Here is a 20,097-nt window from a genome sequence, read left to right as displayed (position 1 = left end):
CATTCTCTTTTTTAGCTTCCTGCAGGTTGGAATGCATCTTTTGTCTTACTGCTCTGAGATGTTGAGTAAAATAGGCTGCTGCTGCAACAGAAGGGGAATCTTGGAAAGCTAAGGGAAAGGCTCTTGGATGGTAGCGATATAGACAGATAAAGATGGTCGCCTTAGATGCACTGTGGACAGCATTATCATAAGAAAATTCTGCTAGCGGCAAGTAGGTTGTCCAATCGCTTTGGGTAGAGTTGCAGAAACAACTGAGATACAGTACCAGCACTTGTTTGGTGTTTGGTCTGACTGTTGGTGTGGGGATGGAACCCTGAGGACAGGGCCACCTCGATGAGAAGGGAGTGTTTCCAGAACTGGGATATATGTACTGGGTACCTCACAGTGGTAAAATGTGGCAACTTGGACAATGAGTCCACTGTCACCATAATGACTTGGTTTCCTGCAGACAGGGGCAAGGAAGAGATACAATCAGTACACACTGTATGCAATGGGGCTGGAGGAACAGACAGAGGTTGAAGCAATCCACCAGGTGTGGTGAGAGGGGTCTTGGCTTGAGCACAGGTAAGACAAGAGGAAACATTGATTTCAGTATCTTCTCATACTGATGGCCACCAAATAGAACAAAGCACTAACTTAAGAATATGCCTGAATCCACGGTGGCCAACAAAGGGAGAATCAAAACTCATTTGCAAGGCCTTCAATTGCAATTTTTTTGAAGGGAGGAACAACACCTTCTCCTTGTAGTATTGTTTATCATGTTGATTAAGTTGATATATCACATTCTTCCAATCTTCTTTGATTAAGGATGCAAAGCCCCACTGGACCAAGTCAGGAAATGATTCAACAGTGTCAATGATAAGTTGTGGTTCTACAATGTTTTGTTGAGGAAGAGTAGAGAGGGTATTGATGTGATAGAGCATCTGCTAAATTGTTTTGAGAACCTTGTCTATAGGTAATGGTGAGGTTGTATTGGCTAAAAATATAAGCCCACCGAGCTTGTCGGCTATTCAGTCACTTAATACTGAGAAGATACAGTACATTTCTATGGTCTGTCCTGATTCCAAATGTCCATTTAGTACCCATTTGGAACTGTCTCCATTCATGACAGGATAGTTTCATCGCTAATAGTTCTCAATCAAGAACAGAGTAATTCCTTTCAGAATCTGACAGGACATGTGATAAATGAACAACATTGTCTTGTTGTCTTGGGAGTCGAACAGCTGCTACTGCCCTGTCTGAAGCATCTGTTTCAACTATAAACCTATTGGTAGTATCGGAATGGTGCAAAATTGGAGCTTGAGTGAAGGACTTCTTTAAGGTCTAAAAAGCCTTTTCTGCAGTCTCAGTCAATTGGAAACCTTGCTGGAGATTTTCCTTTTACTTGTCCAAAATCTTTTTATTGGTTTTAAAGATATTAGGTTACATACAAAAGACAAAAGTAACTTGTCGGTGAAGGAAACCACATAGCAGGTCAACAACCGAGCTGTCCAACAGTTATCAGCTAAAAATTATATTGCAACTGCGGATTCCTAGTTCACAAACTGTACTTAATCTACTATCACTTGGTACTGCCCGATTGAGATGTTCCTTTTTTAACGTTTGGGAAATGAAACTTGTTTGGTGGGAAAAGTTGCTAATAAACTGGCGATAAAAGTTTGTAGATCCTGGGAAATATTGGGTTTCTTTGCTGTTGAAGGTGATAGCCAGTCCAATATAGCCTTTATCTTTTGTATATCCATGGCAATTCAGGTCCTGTTGATTCTGTAACTCGGATTCTAAACTTCATGCTGGTCAAACTCGCATTTTTCTGGTAAACAGAATAGGCTGTTCTGACGCAACCTTTCCTGAACTTGGGTGACCTCTGCATGATTAAGGTCAGGGTTTGAAGAATAGACAAGAATCTTATAAAAATGTATTACCACTGTCTGGTTTAGGAGATCTGCAAACATGTTGTCCATAAATCTCTGAAAGATAGAAGGAGTATTGTCCAATCTGCAGTGCAAAACCCGATATTCAAAGTGGCCCACTGATGTTCTGAATGCAGTCTTCCATCATATATTGAGTGGTTAGCTCCTCGGAGGTATCAGGCTTAAATGACTCCTCCAGCCAGGCTTCTATCAGACAGAGTGTGTCTAGTGAGTTCTCCACCAGCAAGTTGTAGGTTTCGGTGATATGCTTACTCAGGGACCTGGTATTGAGGAGAGCCTTGTACAGGGAATTATATGAATCATTAGAGGGCAATAGACAAACCTTCTAGGGATGTACGTTGTTACAACGCATTCTTTTTCCACGCATGCCTTTACAACGAAGGTTTTACAGCGCAAGTCGTTACAACGACTTGCGTTGTGGGGCGCTGGATAGTGAATAGTTTAATTTACTATTCCAACTCCAGTCCCTGTGGATAGAAGGGAAGGTGGTGGATAGTAAATTAAACTATTACCTATCCTACAGCGCCCCCAGCGCAATTCGTTGTAACAAATTGCATTGTTAAAGTTGCGTGGTAAAGGTAGTGCGTGGTAAAAGTTGTGTTGTAAACGCTGTTTACCACCTTCTAGAGGGTGTAGTAGTAAATCAATGCATTTTCTTGCTTCCATCAAGAAACTGAGGGTAAGGCTTAGCTATAAAACCTCTCGATACTGTGGGTGGTGGCATTGAAGGACTATCATGGATATATCTTGAGAAACTCAGTGTTGGAACTAGCAGTGTCTAGTTGGCTCAAGGGATGTCCCCAGCCCGGTAGAACTACCACTCCTGTCACATACTCTCGCTTCATACTGCATGCTCTTACACACATTCATGCTCAGCACCCTAATGTGGTGCCACTGGTGCCCAGCAGATCACTGGTGCCCCTCTGCAGACTCCGGGGTATAAGCTTCCCTCCATTCTTTAGTTCACCCTGATTATCCTAGACCCTAATGGAAGATAACAAACCCTACATCCCAGACAGTGGGCCACATGCAGACAAAGTCACACTGTCTGGGTCATCAAAAAGCAGATGGGAATATGTAACAGTTTTAATTATGAGGTAGACTTAAACAAGGGGGAGGTTAGCAGACAATCGTGAATTTCACCCACAGGTCTCAAAACTGAAAGGATTCATGCAGTCTTTTGACCCGCATCCAAACTGTCTCTGCAGCGTTTCTTCAACCTATTCAATCTCTCGCACTACTACCTGATGCCATCATGTCTTGGAAGGAGCTAGGTGTGGAGAGGGCAGTTGGTTTGCCGCAATGAGGGTCAACAAGGGAACAGCCGATGATTGGGGAGTAACACAAGGGAACCTCTTCATAGGGTTAGGTGCCTCGATCGGTACACGATGATCCGGATCGTACTCAGGCAATCCAGGCACAGCACTTGGTGTGAGTTGGTATGAGTTGCACCAACCACTTCAGATTTCAAGCATGATGTGGTCTGTGCTTTCAAGGAAAGGAGGGAAAATGACCAATCCAGGTGGATATGGTTTGCAACAGGCTGTTCTGGTTAGACCCAGCAAGGAGATGCAATTCCTGAATCCGCACTCCTCGGGGTGACGGAGAGACTTCGGCATGGTATCGATCGCGGGGAGACCTTTGCACTCATCCTTTTGGATTTGAGTGCAGCGTTCGATACCGTGTCCCATTCCATTCTCCTTGATTCTCTCCGCTCCCTTGGTGTTGCTGGATCTGCGCTGGCCTGGAATGCCTCCTTTTTAGGTGAGCGTACCTTCCAGGTGTTTTCGACAGAAGCTGAATCTGCGGTCTATTCATCGGCATATGGCGTCCCCCAGGGGTCGATTCTCAGCCCTCTGCTGTTTAATATCTATGTCAGACCCCTTGCTACCATCGTGGAGGACGCCGGTTTGACAATCTATTCATATGCCGACGACACGCAGATCGTGTTCTCTCTTTCCAGCAGTGAGGGCCATGAGGTCTCTGCCTTGAAATCTGGCCTGTCACGCGTTGCTGCTTGGATGCACGACCATCTGCTCAAGCTCAATGGTGACAAGACCGAGGTTGTTATTTTGGGCGAGAATAAAGATCTGTGGGGCCCTCGGCATTGGCCCTGTGACATGGGTCCTCTGCCGAATCCAGCCCACGTAGCCCGCAACCTCGGTTTCCTCATTGACGATAGGCTCTCTATGAGACAGCAGGTAACAAGGGTCGCTGCAATCTGTTTTTCCACCTTAAGATGGTTGCAGAAGATCCTATGGATGCTACCTTGCTCTACTCGTAGAACTGTCGTCCAGGCTCTTGTGATTTCCCGCATTGACTATGGGAATGTGCTTTATCTTGGGGCCGATAAGGCCACTATAAATAAGCTTCAGGTGGTGCAAAACTCGTCAGCTCGCTTACTGTGCAATGTACCCCGGAGATCTTCCGCAGTTCAGGCTCTGCGTGACCTTAATTGGCTTAAGGTCCCAAACCGTGTAAAATTAAAAACCTTATGCCTTCTTTTTAAAATCAGGCAGGGTTCTGCCCCTAAATATCTGCAGAACCTGGTTCAAGTCTATAAGCCTGGTCGTACTTTAAGATCTTCCACTAGTGGCGATTTCTTTGTTCCCAGAATTAAACTGGCCAAAATGGGCGGCCGCTCGTTTTCTTATCTTGGCCCAAAGATGTGGAACGCTCTTCCACCGGACTTGAAGGCCGAGACTGATCTCCTCCCTTTTCGTGAAAAATTGAAGACCCTTCTGTTTAATTAATCCCTTTTGCACTATTTGTTCTGGTTTTGGGCCTTTTTGCTTGTTTTCTCTCTTTTATCTATCCCTGGCGCCGGGAAACCCATTGAGGGTAGCTGCGCGCAATATAAGTTCAAATAAATAATAAATACCTCTGTGGAAAGGAGGCACCACATCCAGTTAACAATGATACAACTGCACCAGACCAGTCCAGGCAAACACACAGGAGCAAGTTCAGCAAAGCCACATAATGTAGAATAAGGCACTACTCAGGGGGCACCCCACCTCTGAGGGTCACATCCTGTGAATGTGACACCGCAGGCAACAAGCATATAGCCGGTGTGTCGCATGAGAGAGATGTAGCACATTTGATGAAATGGGCCACGTGGGGTCCTGCAATCGGTAAATCCACTCACCACCAACTAGACACTTATGAGTGTTGTGGTCCCCGCAGTACAGGAACCACACATCTGAGAGGCAGGAATAGGAAGGGCTTGTGTGCTCCAACGCGGCAAGTACAGCCCGGACACATGGTCTACACAGGCCCTAGTGCCTTTGGTGCAGGGGCACACATGGCATCCGCTCGGCGGGCCGGACATGGGTGGATTACCTTTCGGGTGTAATTGTGCACTCCCAGCCAGCAACGGTGGACAGGACACCTTGCTGCTGGCACCATGAATGCAAGCGTTCAGAGCCAGGCCTGCCCCAATATTCCTGACCCAGAAGTTAGAACACTGGGGATGCAGGTATACACTTAACAGCCCAAGATGGCAGGCCAAGCACCTATCCAAATGCCATTGGTGCTATGGTGCATCCTTCAGCCTGCCACTACAGGGAGGAAATGTATCCGAAACAGCATCATGGCTGGTATGCACACCGCGTTCTTCATTGGCAGACCAGCCCATGTTCCATAACAGTGTGTCACGCCACTTCCCAATCTGTGTAGGGGCCCATGCACTTCCACACAGCTTTGACAGTGAGGATGTGCACAGGGCCCAGTGGACACTCTAGGGAGTCGGCAAAACCCCCAGAGTATCCATGGTAGAGCCAAACTTCAAGGCAGATGAAGCCCCCTTTGGGGTGTTCTCTCACTACCTTGGCAGGGAACATCCATATGCACAGCTCAGTCATCAGCCTGCCCCCCCTCCTGGTGTCTGTCTGCTGTCAGGGCTTCACTGAGGGGGTGCCCTCATGGTTTGGAACTACCCACTTAGGGTTGGCTGAGGTATAGGTGGTGTCAACCTAGGCAGGGGCACAATGGTGCACCAAAAGGCCTGGCATGGCAGACCTGAGATAGGGTTGATGTCTATCCGGTGGGTGGCATACTCAGTGCTTTGTCCTACTACTAGCCAGTGCCTACCCACACCAGGTATATGGTATACCTATTTACAGGGCACACAGAGACACAGCACCTAAAATCCATCATATATGCACCGCCAGCCCAATACTGGCAAGCTGGTACGCACACCGCGTTCTTCATTGGCAGACCATCCCATGTTCCATAACAGTGTGTCACGCCACTTCCTAATCTGTGTAGTTGCCCATGCACTTCCACACAGCTTTGACAGTGAGGATGTTCACAGGGCCCAGTGGACATTCTAGGGAGTCGGCAACACCCCCAGAGTATCCATGGTAGAGCTAAACTTCAAGGCAGATGAAGCCCTCTTTGGGGTGTTCTCTCACTACGTTGGCAGGGAACATCCATATGCACCGCTCAGTCATCGGCCTACCACCCCTCCTGGTGTCTGTCAGCTGTCAGGGCTTCACTGAGGGGGTGCCCTCATGGTTTGGGACAACCCACTTAGGGTTGGCTGAGGTATAGGTGGTGCCAACCTATGCAGGGGCACAATGGTACACCAAAAGTCCTGGCATGGCAGACCTGAGATAGGGTTGATGTCTATCCAGTGGGTGGTATATGGTATACCTGTTTACAGGGCACACAGAGACACAGCAACTAAAATCCATCATATATGCACCGCCAGCCCAATACTGGCAAGGTGGGGCATGCACCTTCCCTCTGCGGTGCAGGGGTAAGGAGCTCAGTATCCTAAGGTTATGCAGAGAGAGTTGGCAAAGACTAGAATGAAAAAGCTAAAAATGTGGGGGTCATTTCCCCTAAGGAGTTCATGTCCAACACTCAATGTACACCATAAAGACACTTGTCTAACATTTACACATTATGACCCCTGTTAGAGCAGTCTTATACCTTCTACAAACAGGGGTTATTTGAGCACGGAAGACACAGACCTTCCCACTATAAATAGACTCTGGGTCAGATACCCAAAGATAAACTTTGTTTAAGTTTTATTTTTTTGGGGAATTGACAAAATGGTATTTTAATAGTAAGTTTATATGTGTGGAGACTCCTTAGTCAGGGCGGAGAACTCCGCACATAACAAATACAACACACCTATAATTTTATATGTGGAGTTCTCCGCCCCCTATTGCAGAGTGTCTGCACGCGTAAACTTACAATTAAAATGCAGTTTTGTGAACTCCAAAACAAACATAAACCTACAGAAAAGTGTAAGTTTACCTTTGTGAATCAGGCCTTGCAAGCATAATAGCGTACTCAGATGAAGTTGGAAGAACAGCAGCACTAGACAATAAAAATGTGAGGTTCAGACACTAGTAATACATGTCTCAGATGAAGCCACGGCTGAAGCACCCTCGCATCTGTCTACTCATAAACAGTCAATTCACTACTTCCTGCTCGGTGAATTAATAGAATTAATAGAGTCAAGCCCTTTCTCCTTAATGCAGGATCCATTAATAGCCTCGGCAGCCTTGCTACATGAATCATTATCCATTACCCCAAAACGCCTCTGATATGAATGCCCATTAAGGAAGATAAACACGATGGGGCAGATTTACAAGCCCCTTGCGATAACCTTAGGCAGCCGTTGCGTCACTTCTGTGACGCAGTAGCGTCGTAAACAATGTGCCATGTTGCAACATATTTACAACGTGACTCGGCTAGGAAGATGCGTGCCATTGTAAATCCCGGCGCTACATTATACCTGTGTCAGGTATAATGTATGCAGGTGGGCGTTCTGACGTAAGAAAGTCTCATAAAAGTGAAGCAGTGAAATCTACAAGATTTCACTGAGTCACTTTTACGATACCACTGCATCAAAACCTTATGCCTGCTTGAAGCAGGCATAAGGAAATAGGGATTCCGAAGCATTGCTGGAGTTGCGCCATGCTTGCGACATGACTCCAGCAATTTGTTGCCTTTGCGCCAACACGCATCTATCAATCCTTGCGCCACAGTGCGCCGCATTGTAAATGCGACGCATCCATGGTGGCACAAGGTTTTTTTTGCGTGACGCAAATTAACTGGCGCATTTCTGCTGATATGCAGAGATGCGACAGTTTTTGTAAATCTGCCCCCAAGAGAGAAGTAAATTAGGGTTGTGTGTTTGGCACTCCTACTTGTCAACTTGTATAGAGCCCTCCCCAAAAATAGGCCCTCCACACAAACAAACCTCCTGTCCCTCAGTCTCTGAAATATACAGATATTTGTCCCTCAGTCTCTGAAATTTGCAGACATTAAAATAATTTTAGACCATACAGCCACTAGTCTTCAGAAATTATTGAAGGACCAGAATGCTTCAATGCTGCCAATAACCTCATAATTAACCCAACTAAATTGTCAGTGTTGATGTTAAGTAACTAGAACTGCAAGCAGGGTTGGACTGGGACAGAAAATAAGCCCAGGCACCAAAATAAAAGTGTGCCCTATTTAATAAATTCTAAAGCTAAATAAGTAACCCAGGTTTGCAAGTTTGGCCAGTTTTGAACTTGAAAGAACGCACTGTAGAAGTGCTTTGAAATATATGGAACATTGCATGGATTTGATCTTGCTGCAGTCAATTTGTGTTTTAATATCAAGGAAATTAAAAGTAACAACCGGCCAAGAACACTATAAAACAGGCCACAAGTAGCCAAATTACTGGCATACATCTGACGAGTCGGACCAGCACATCAGGCGCTGCCTGACTGCCCTACAAGCTAATATGTACCTGACTGCAAGCTGAAGAGATGGCAAGTGTGGGAAATCATGGTAGAGAGGAAAAGCACATATTGTTATCATGAATTAGAGTTTAATGACCATAGCTCCCCAAGAGTACTTTGAGAACTCTTAAAGAGCAAGGCTACATCAGTAGCCAGTGTAATTTGCCAATTCCTTAACTATCTGGAATTACTCTTAATAGCCCCCATCTATTGCATATTCTTGCAAAATGTGTTCCGCTCATTGGCTATAGCTATGTGTCAAGTAAGACATTTATTGTACAGTTATTTAAAACTCACAATTTAAAACCATTGAGGCTTTAAAAGTACATAAAACAATTTATACTTTAACATTTAAAATACACTCTGCCAGCTGAGCTGGTTGATGTTATGCCATAAGTAGAGGTCATATTGAGTCTCGGTTTTATTGTCTGTTAATCCTTTTGAGGTGGGTAAAAGCATGGACAAAGTGCTTGTGCTTCAGATTACCCATTCAAACATTTTGAAGGGAGTAAGAGCATGGGTAAAGTGCTTGTGCTTCAAGGTGCGAACATGGGTTGGACGAAACAGGCCGCATGTAGGTTGGCTGTTAAAATGCTCAGAAAAAGTAGTCCAGCTGCTTGCTATTCTGCTGTTGCCTGTGGCTGGAGCTTGAGTCTTTCAGCCACTATATTGAAGTACTTTGTAAATCAGCAGTTTAGCTGGGTCTCTTTTGGATTAAAACATAATTTTACAGCCTGCCTACACATCCTGATGCCCTTCTGATTTAATGTTGGTCGAAGTAAAGCATGCCTTATGTCCATCAGGCTTGGGCAGATGCAAATGATATATATTAGGTCCTCCTTCCTGTTCCACAAAGATGACAGGACTGTTCATCTGTTCTCCTTTCCCACGGTGACAAGTGAGGGAGAATTGGTAAAATTCCAAAGCGCAAGGTTACGACCTTTTTGAAATTCTTATGATCTATGGGGGATTCCCAGAGGTTAGTCAATTCTAGCCTTTCTAGTGATTCGACCAGGTACTCTCTGGCAAATGATTTCTCTAGATGTGACAGCTCAGACCATAAATGTGCATTTAGAAATCCTTGCTCACTGCCTCTGATCTTGTGCCAGCGTTTTATATAAGCACCCCTTCTTTCCACTGTTTGCTTCTGAAGACTGAATTACAGGTGTATTTGGACAGGTAACACATAGTTTGGTAGCTGAAAGATGGCTCGATATGTGCTAACAATTATTTTATCTAAGATTATTGCATCTTTCCCTTGAGTTGGTTGGCTCCCATATGTGAGCATTGGCTGCAATCATGCTTGAGTCACCTATAGGTGATAAGGGATCTAGGATTCGGTCTGGAAGAACTTTCTGCAGGGGCTGAATTGCGAGGTAGCTGCTGGTGCCCTTCCGATGAAAGGCCTCTGCTGATACTTATAATTGGTTACCCGGTCTAGGCTATACCCATCCAGGTACCACGTTCTTTTCTTAGTCGTATTGTAATTCTCTGTCATAGTTTTTGTTTTCTTCAAGTTAATGTGTAATGCATTGCATTGCAAGAATTTGTTAGGTATGTCCAGCAGGTGTTGGAGGCTGATTGGGGTCCGGCTTATTAAAAACAAGTCCTCTGCATATGGGAGATTGGACAGCAAGGTTTTTCCCAGGCGTGGGGTGTGCAATGTACTGTTCTCCAATTCCCCAGGATGGTCTGCTAAAAAGAGGTTAAACAGCATGGGGGCTAGAACACACCCTTGTTCTAGGCCTTTGGTGGTGTTTATTCGCCTTGAGAGGTGCGTCCCGGCTCCTAGCTTGATCTTGACCCATGTGTCAGTGTGTAATTGGATCAACTGATTTAGGAGAGGCTTAGGTATCCTCCACTTTTCCAGCTTCTGCCATAGTTTGGCTCATTCTATGTGGTCAATGCTGCAGTATAATCTATGGAACATAAGAATAGCAAGTTCTTTGTAAGCCTGGGCGGTGAGATACACTCCCCTCGCAGAGTTTGGGATTTTTGGCAACTCCGTGTTCCGCGTAAAACGACGACTTACCAAAAACTCAGCGATCATCGGCGGAGCAGAGTTTTTCACTTGTTCGCGCTTTCAAAATGCATTTTTGCATGCACCGTAGTGACTTACCGGCATCCCTGCGTTCTTCGAAAAGTTTTTGTATCAGTTTGCGTGCGCCACGTGATTTTGGTAGCCGGCCGAACGATCCTGCGAGAGTGTGTGAACGCGAACACGTCATTCGGACGCGCCATCGGACATCCGGCGGAAGTTCGGTGAAGCTCGCGATGCTGAACACGCAAAATTTACACCCTGGAGAAGAATATCTCTCAAGCAGCATAAAACCTTCTCTAAAATGATGATTTGGATGAAATAAACTCCTCAGATTGACATGTGGCCGTACTTTTTTGTGCATGAGTCCTTTTTTCAATTTTTACTTTTTCTTTGGAGAGGAAGGAAGTTCCCCAGTGTCTACAACTTCCTGTTCCTGTCCGGCAGGCTCCTCCCAGTGCTTTGTCCTAGCCCTGTTCACTTTTCATTTGGATTTGGAGCTGGGAGGATCACCCTTTGTGCCTGCTGCATCATTTATCATTGGATTTGAGGAATTTTGGATTTGAGATTTTACAAGTAAGTTGGAGTTGTTTGTTTGATTGGAATATTGTAGTTGCTGTACTTTTCAAAAATGTATTGCGCGTAGCCAGCAGGCCCAGACTAGTCATGGGTGCATGAAACAACTGTTTCTGCGGTGTCTGTTGAATTTAAACATCATTTAGGGCATAGATGGCATTAGATTGCATTTGTTGTTGTGTCTGTGTGTGGTGTGGTTGTTGTGTAACTTGCACACCTTGTTTAGCTCTTTGAATTTTTGTTTTAGCATTTTATTGCATTAAAGCTGTGTTGTTTAGAATGCCTCCTTTGCCTGGCCATTATAGGCCTGTTTAAGTTAATTGTTTTCCAGGACTCCTGCTTGTTGTGATTGTGAGTGACCATGTGGCTGGTGGCCATTTTGTGGTGGTAGTTTAGAAGTGTGCTGCTTTTGCTATATAGGCCTGTATGTGTTTCCTTTGTTCCTTTTGGCCTAAACTTCTTGTTGTTGTGGGCCTGGCCATGTGGCTGGCGGCCCTTTTGAAGTCACGCAGTGAGCTTTTACCATAGGCCTGCGTTGTCTGTCTTCCCTTTCTTGTTGTTGTGGGTCTGGCTATGTGGCTGGCCACCATTTTGAAGCCAGGCAGTTTGCTTTTGCCATAGGCCTGCATTTTCTTTCTTCCCTTTCTTGTTGTTGTGGGCCTGGCCATGTGGCTGGCTGACATTTTGAAGCCAGGCAGTGTGCCTATAGTCCTAAAGGATCAAGGGAGATAGCAAGAAATAGGCAGTAAAATAACATTTAGCATTTTGTAAATAACCACAAACTCAGAAAAATGTTTACATTCTTTATATAAGAAAAATCTTTTAAATATTTGAAACCATGAAATCAATAATTTCTTATCTATTTAGAACGTTGAAGATCAAGAACAACATATCCAATCATTTGAGAGAAATATCATTAGGTAATTCAACAAAGGGTGAGTAAAGAGAAAAGAGAAAACAGTACAATGACAAACCCACACGTTATAGTTACCTAGAATGGTGTAGTGACCAACCCTGGCCACTGGCTGAGTCAAAGAATAAGAATTCCAAAATACAGGTGCCAGCAGGAAAGAACAGGTGCAGATCAAAATAAGGACTGGTTTCGGACCAAATTGGATCAGGACAGACCCACCACAGGCTAAGACCAGCACCACAGTTAAAGTTCAAACGCCAGCGTTGTAAACCCTCTCTGCAGCTAACAGTCGAACACCGATTGGGTTATCGAATTCCTTCCCAGAACCCCGATTGGGTTATCGAATCTTCTGACAGAGTGCTCCGGAAGCAACTCTGTTCTCGATCACCTATTGAGTGCCTTGGGTCAGTGACAGGTCAGCTATTCGGAAAAGTCGGACAATCTAACAGCCAAGTCTAAACTATTTTCCAACTCAGTGTTACAAATGTGTGAATCCCACAATTCTATTGGACAATAGGACAAGGAGTTGTCATCACACCATATTAATATGAGGTAACTTGTCAATCATGTATTCAAATGTTCCCTCCCATAACTTTATTCCGCCCAGTAGTGAAATGTAACAATAAAACATTCAAACAAATTATTCAATTTCAGCTTCCTCTGGCAGGGTGAGGAGTTCACTCTTCTCATATTTCTTGCCATCCATGTCAGATTGGCATGGGTTCAATGCCACAGCTTCAGTGGCTCAGGGTTTCTTTTGCACAGGCGCAGTCTCTCCAAAGATGGAGTTCAGCAGTACCTTTAGGCCCAAATACGATACATGCAAGAATAGAAAAGAGACAGTTTTAGAGACACTGAATAAATGAATGCACTGTATACCGCTTCCACTCTATTCCCTTTATTTTATTTTAAACTATTGCATTAGAGTTTCGGCAAGACAAACAGCTTAGCCAAACAGCAATGCAAGTTTCTTGCATGTTAGGACACAGAACAGCCATCCTATTTCTAGTGTGCAGAAGCAAAAGTTTCCCAACAAGCATGTCATGTTAGTGTGACAAACGCATGCACAGTAGAAAATCCAGCGTAGCAGCAGTCATTTTAATGCATCGGATTATAGTTAGTAAAAGCACATTGACAAACTTCCCCATGATACCTAATATGTCGTGTAATGCAATATTAATATGACAAAACATGTTAGTTAGTACATTAATATTATTTTCGAGAGGGTTGAATACAAGCAAGTCACTTTACGTGTATAACCTTGCTCCATCAATCCCCTCTTTGATAATATTTTATATCATCACTAATTAATGAAACAGATGCCAACTTTCACATTTCATCCAACTCAATTTCTTCAAACTTTCTGTTAAACTTTTTCCATTTTTCATATGAAGGTCTTTCACTTTCTTGTACAAATGTCCATTATGCTCTTCTAACTCAATTTTGTTAATATTTCTTTTCTTTCCTCTCTTATTCACTGTATTTGTCTTTTTATTCTTGCGACATTTGCAACAAGTCATTATCCCTAAAATCAGTAGGTCTATTCCCACCATTGGCATCAGTATTCTACCTACCAAACTTTCTCCTACATTAGAAAACCAACTACCTATAGAGGAGAGACCATCTGTTAGTCTCTTCCATGCACTATCAACCTCCAGTGGTTTGAGTTCTTTTTCTAAATATGTAATATTCCTTACATACCCTTTCAGTTCTACACTTTTGTCAGGTATGTAAGTGCAACAATGTTGTGCTTTCAGCATTCTGCAGACTCCGCCCTCTTTTGCTAACAATGTATCAAGAGCAAGTCGATTTTGTAAAACCATTGACCTTACCACAACTGGTTCAGTATTGATCATTAAAAGACCCCCAGCAGTGTCAGTGGATAAACGATCCACTACTGTTGACAATTTGCAAATTCTTTGAGTATTCAAAACCACTCCCACTGAAGGTATCAATGCACTAAATATATCACCTACAATTTCTGCAAAACTAGCTCTTTTACTACGTATTAGACCATTAGTTTCTTCATTGTTTCGTGTGATATACTTTTGGGAATACTATTCAAAATAGCAACTCCCATACCAATGATTAGGCAATTTGTAATATGCTTTGTTCCCACAGATATAATAAATTCCAGGAAACACTGGCTCAGTTCCATCTTTGAAACCCCAACCCCCAATTACTTTATAATTGTGTTCACATTCACTAGAACCAATGAATATATTGTTATAATAACTTGTTCTCTCCCTTTCTTTTCAAAGTCCAGCAACATAGCAGCATGAGTTTTGCCATTCAAGGTGTATTCTTTATTTTCTGCCCATTTAGGAATTTTATGTTTTTTTCTGTAGCTTTTCTCTGGAAATCCTCTCTCCTTTTATCAACTAAATTCAAAAATATCTTTTCTTCTTCATGCAAAATGTATATCTATTGTACCTATTGTTAAAAAATACTCTCCCATATAATGAGCTATATTATCTTTAGTATGTATAGGATTCAGGTTACTATGAATAGGAAGTTCAGAAAAAATCACGTCTGAATAATAATAATAATATTGTAGAGGTCCTTTCTAAACTAGCTAAAATACTACATGAAATACCATAAGTTAGGGGCAAATGATGGTAAGTGATGCCGTCTGCTACAGACAATAGTAGCTTCAAACAAACATAGCCATCATTTATTTCCATTGCCTCTTCATAATGTACTGACAGATTTGCAAGCACGTTCAAGTGTGTTCTATTTCTAACTTTATTGTAATGCAATTCTTCCTCATCTGATGCTTCTAATTCTACTCTTTGCTGCCTAAAACTATCTATTCTTCCATGTATTTTTAACTTTTCAGGTACATCTACTTTTTCATGAATACTAGTGTTATTCTTCTCACTTTTATCCATTAGGTAAGAAATAGCTACTGTCAGTCCTAACCATACTATGAGTATTATTACTACACTACATGTGCATATTCTAAAGCATGTTTTTAAGCAGTTTCTTTTCGGTTTACCATTAACGGTATGATCAGCCATTTTTCGATCAAGGAGACTTAGCCCCTCTTTGAAACTTTTCACAAAATTTTAACCTGTGGAATTTTCAAGTTGGTCTTACTTCTTCTTTTGCTGGGTCATCAATTAATTCGTCATCATTTTCATCACTGAGTTCCAGATTTTCAAAATCTTCAAGAATGACATAAGTCCATTCAGGGCCTCTAAACTTATTATTCTGTCTTTTCAATCATGGACTTCTTCTTCTTGGTTGTTCTGTAGAAATCCCAGTTTGACTTTATATTTCGTTTACTTGCTCTGGTTCTTCATGTATTGATTTAAGACGAATTTTCAGTCTTTTGACAAAACCAGGCCACTTATCTCCCTTTCTGAGTCTTTTAGCTGGCACTGTGCTTTGTTTTTCTTCAATTACTCTTTTATTCTCATTCAGTTGTGGCACAATTTGTACATCTTTGTCATATGTATCCCTCTCTATCTGACTTGGTCTAGGTCTTGCTTCTGTTTCTTCTGCCTGGATGCTTATCTGGCCTTGTTCAGGAGTATTCTGTAGTTTACTTTTATTTGATTCACTTTCTTTTTCCTGAACACATTTTTCTACATCTATCTGACCCTGCTCAGGTATCTCAAACTCTTGTTTTTCTTTTTCCCGAGCCTTCGCCCTATTACCCATCTGTCCCTCCTCAGACTCTGGAACTGTGACGGGTATCTGGAATGTCTGAGTATATTGATCTCTCCTTATCTGTTCCTCCTCAGAATTACTATTGACTTTGATTTCTGTAATCTGAGTATGTTCTTCTATTCCTGACTCATCCTCACTATCACTCTGTCTATCTAAACAAGTCTGGCTTTTAGTTCTCACAACATCTGCAGGAATGTCAATCACTGGAATCCATTCATCCTGACTGGTGCTCGGTTGTTCATCACCAACTACTTCGGAATCACTTTCTTGAGACTCCTCAGCTGCACAACCTTCAGCTTCAGTTTCATCAGGTTCAGCTACTCTTTTAGTATGACTTGCATGGATCCAGTTTGGAATTCCTTCGCATTTCCCTGCTGTAGTGGTAACCAATATCACTTGTTTTGGCTTCCCCACCTCGGAGCTAGGCAAGATTCTTGTGTATGTTCTTTTATTAAAACCAAGTCACCTGGAATCAGATCATGTGCTGGAGTTACATGTAAAAATAATGCGCCTGACAGTGGATCCCTTCAATCGGCAGCACCTGAGTTGCTATCCCTCCATTATTCTGACCTCATCTATGCTCATGAGGATTCCTGCCTTCATCGTACGGTTATGACGCCCGGCACCTTGAAGAACCCCTGATGACATGCCTGACAGTTCAATATTGGCTGTGTATATATGGGGTTCTCATTCATATTGTTGAGTGCCATCGACAAGAAATAATGTAGACTTTGGGAAGGATGTTCCTATAAACTGACATACTTTGTCTATGAATAGGAATATGCAGTCTTTGGATTAGATCTAATCACACTATGGATCGCTACCAATTGGAAATTTGAAGTTGAAACTTTGGTGGCTATCGCTCCTTGTAATTGGATCCATATATCTGTCAACCTAGTTACCCCTTTATGGTATGGGGAACAACTAATGCCCTGAAGAAGTCTGCTTCAAGGACGAAATGCATTGGCTGTGCCACTTTCAACAAGTGATGCTTTTGACCTTGTTTGTATAAACTTTTTTGATACTGGAATAAAGAAAACTTTGGAAGAACATTACTTACTTACTTAAGAGCAGATTGTATATCTGCTTTTCCTATATTTTGCAAAGTGGTGCACCTGTGCTTTTGTTTAAAATCATGTGCCTGGTGACAGTGTCTTCTCCAACCTGGTGAGAGTTAGAACGCACTTGGTCAGCCAGTTCTTTGCAGTACTCTAGTACTAAATCATCAGATATATTTATCAGCTTATGTCCTGGCACCCATGCCTGCCTCATTGCTCTTTCCATCAGTATTTCATGAGGACTCAAGCCTGTTTTTCTGTCTGGGATGCTTCTGAGTCTCATCAGAACAAGACGTAAAGCATCTGGCCATTCTAATCGTGTTGATTCATATATCTTTCCCAATCTTGACTTGATTGTGCCATGCAGTTGTTCTACCACTCCAGAAACCTCTGGGCGGTATGCACAGTGCAGATTAGACCAATTATTTCATTATTAAAATGTCTTCCTCAGTCTGATTCAATTGTTACTGGAAAACCGAAACGTGGTATGAGCTCTCTCAATAGTAGTTTTGCTACTGTGATGCTATCATTCCTGCGTGTAGGGTAAGCTTCCACCCATTTTGAAAATAGGCAGACAATGACAAGAACATACTTCATTCCTCTGCACGGGGGTAACTGAATGAAATCAATCTGAAGTCGAATAAAAGGACCTTGTGCTTTTCCAATCTTTCCTGGCAGCACTATAGTTCTTTTCCCAGGATTCATTTGTTGGCAAACCAAGCACCTATGGCAAAGACTCTCTGCAACATTCCTGAACCTTGCATTAAACCAAGTTTGTCTGAATAATCTAGTCATGGCGTCCCGCCCTAGATGAGAATCACCATGGTACATCCTAGCCATAGAAGCAAGCATACAGTTTGGCAACACAGGCCCTCCATCAAGATAAACAATGACACCAACTCAAGCCCTTCTCCGACATCCTATTTTCACCCATTCTTCCTTTTCCTCCTGTTCTGCATCATTTTGCAAGTCTTTCACTTCTTCCCACATTTTCACTTTCTCAAGCAACATAAGTTGGCATCTGTTTCAATTGTTTGCTTCAATATTCTTGTTTATAGCCACATATTTTTGGCACAATATTGAGCTAATTGGTCAGCAAATCGGTTACCTGCTGTCACTCTGTCGTTGCCAGATTGGTGAGCAGCACACTTGACCACAGCTACTGTTTCTGGTAATTGGATTGCTTTTAGCAAACCTTTCACAACATTTCTATTTTTAATAGGAGTGCCTGATAAAGTCAGAAACTCCCTTTGCATCCAGAGTTGGCCAAAACCATGCACAACTCCATAGCCATATTGGCTATCAGTATAAATAGTCACTTTACATTTTTTTCCAATTTTAAAAGCCTTTGTAAATGTAATTAGTTCAGCTACCTGTGCAGATTTGACTCCAGGTAAATATGATGCTTCAACTGGACCACATAGAGTACAAACGGCATAAGCAGCACTCAAACCTCCTTCTTCATGTCGCATGCATGAACCATATACAAATAGCTCATGTTCTGAATTTATTAGTGGCTCTTCTCTAATATCTGGGCGACGTTTAGTACATTATTTTGTAAGATCAATGCAATTGTGTTCAACTTCATTTTTAACTTCTGCTAACTGCGAATCAGGCAACAATGTTGCTGGGTTTAGAATATTACACCTGGCAATAGTCACATTTTCTGCACCTACAAGAATTTGTTCATTCTTAGTCAGCCGACTAGGTGTTAGGTACTGAGTTTTAGTCCTGGTCAACAAAATCACAACTGCATGTGGGACATATACTGTTACTGGGTGTTTCATAATGATGGACTCACTTTGCTCAAGACTCATGCAAGTTGCTGCTACTGCTTTCAGACATCCTGGCAATGCTGCTGCTGCGAATCCCACAATCCATTGCCTGCAGTAACCTACAACTCCAAGAAACATTCTGATTTCTTTCTGCATTTGAGGTAGGTTCATGTTTTGAATGATTCTGATTCTTTCAGAAGTAACGCTTCTGAAACCTCTCTCTATCTGGTGCTCCAGATATTTCACTGAGTGGTACAATATTGCAGTTTCTCAGGTGATACTTTGTGTCCTCCTTTACCTAAATGATTCAGTAAAGCGATAGTATCAGTAACACAATCATTTCGATTCTTAGATGCCACCAACAGGTCATCTATATATTGCACCAAGTCTGGTTGTCCGGGCAATACTAGAGATTCAAGGCACTTTTTCAAAATCTGATTAAAAATCAATGGACTTTCCTTGTACCCCTAAGGGACGTGATTCCAAACGTAGATATGATATAATTTGAACGAGAAAAGATACTTGCTATCTAGATGTAATGGTATGGAGTAAAACACATGGCATAAATCTATTACAGTGAACCAACCTGCTGTCCATGGTATTTGATACAGAATCACAGCAGGGTTTGGCACAACTGGACAACATGGGACAACAATTTTATGGATTTTGCGAAGGTCTTGTACGACCCTGTACTTTCCGCTCGGTTTCTTAATGCCAATTATGGGTGAATTACATGGACTGCTCATTATTTCCTGCAAAAATCCTGCTTCGACTAGACGCTTTATTTCTAGTGCAACTCCTGCTTTTATTTCTGGCCTCATTTTGTACTGTCGAATATTTGGGTAAACTGCACCTTCTTTTACCGTCACTTTTACTGGGTCAACATCTGCCATTAATCTAACATCTTTTCCCATGAAATCCCACACTTTAGGATCTACCGTATGTTGTAATTCTTTTGGCAAGTCTTTTATGGTAAATTTTTGTTTTTCAGTTTCTTGTTTTGCTAATTCCATCTTCATCTGGGGTTTGAATTTCAGCACCATTTGGTGTACAGAAGATAGTGCAATTCATTTTGCACAGCAAATCCCTACCTAACAGGTTTACCGGACTGGAGTCACATACAACAAATGTATGCATTTCTTTAAAATTACCTATTTTCACTTCCATTGGTTCTGTAACTGGGGTAGTAATTTGTTTATTAGAAACGCCCACTACTTGGATTGCTTCTCCCGAGAGGGGTAGGTTTGGAATGTCTGCTGTTCTCACAGTAGAACGGTTAGCGCCAGTATCCAACAGAAAGGTAACATCATTTCCTTCAACCATTCCCTCAAAGTATGGACCTGACTGATCTACCTGCAAGGATGCGCCAAGTACGCACTCCTCGT

Source organism: Lissotriton helveticus, chromosome 4_1 (assembly GCF_964261635.1).
Source record: "Lissotriton helveticus chromosome 4_1, aLisHel1.1, whole genome shotgun sequence".
Classification (NCBI taxonomy): domain Eukaryota; kingdom Metazoa; phylum Chordata; class Amphibia; order Caudata; family Salamandridae; genus Lissotriton; species Lissotriton helveticus.
The sequence above is the reverse complement of the archived record's forward strand: the minus strand, read 5'-3'. Positions refer to the sequence as shown.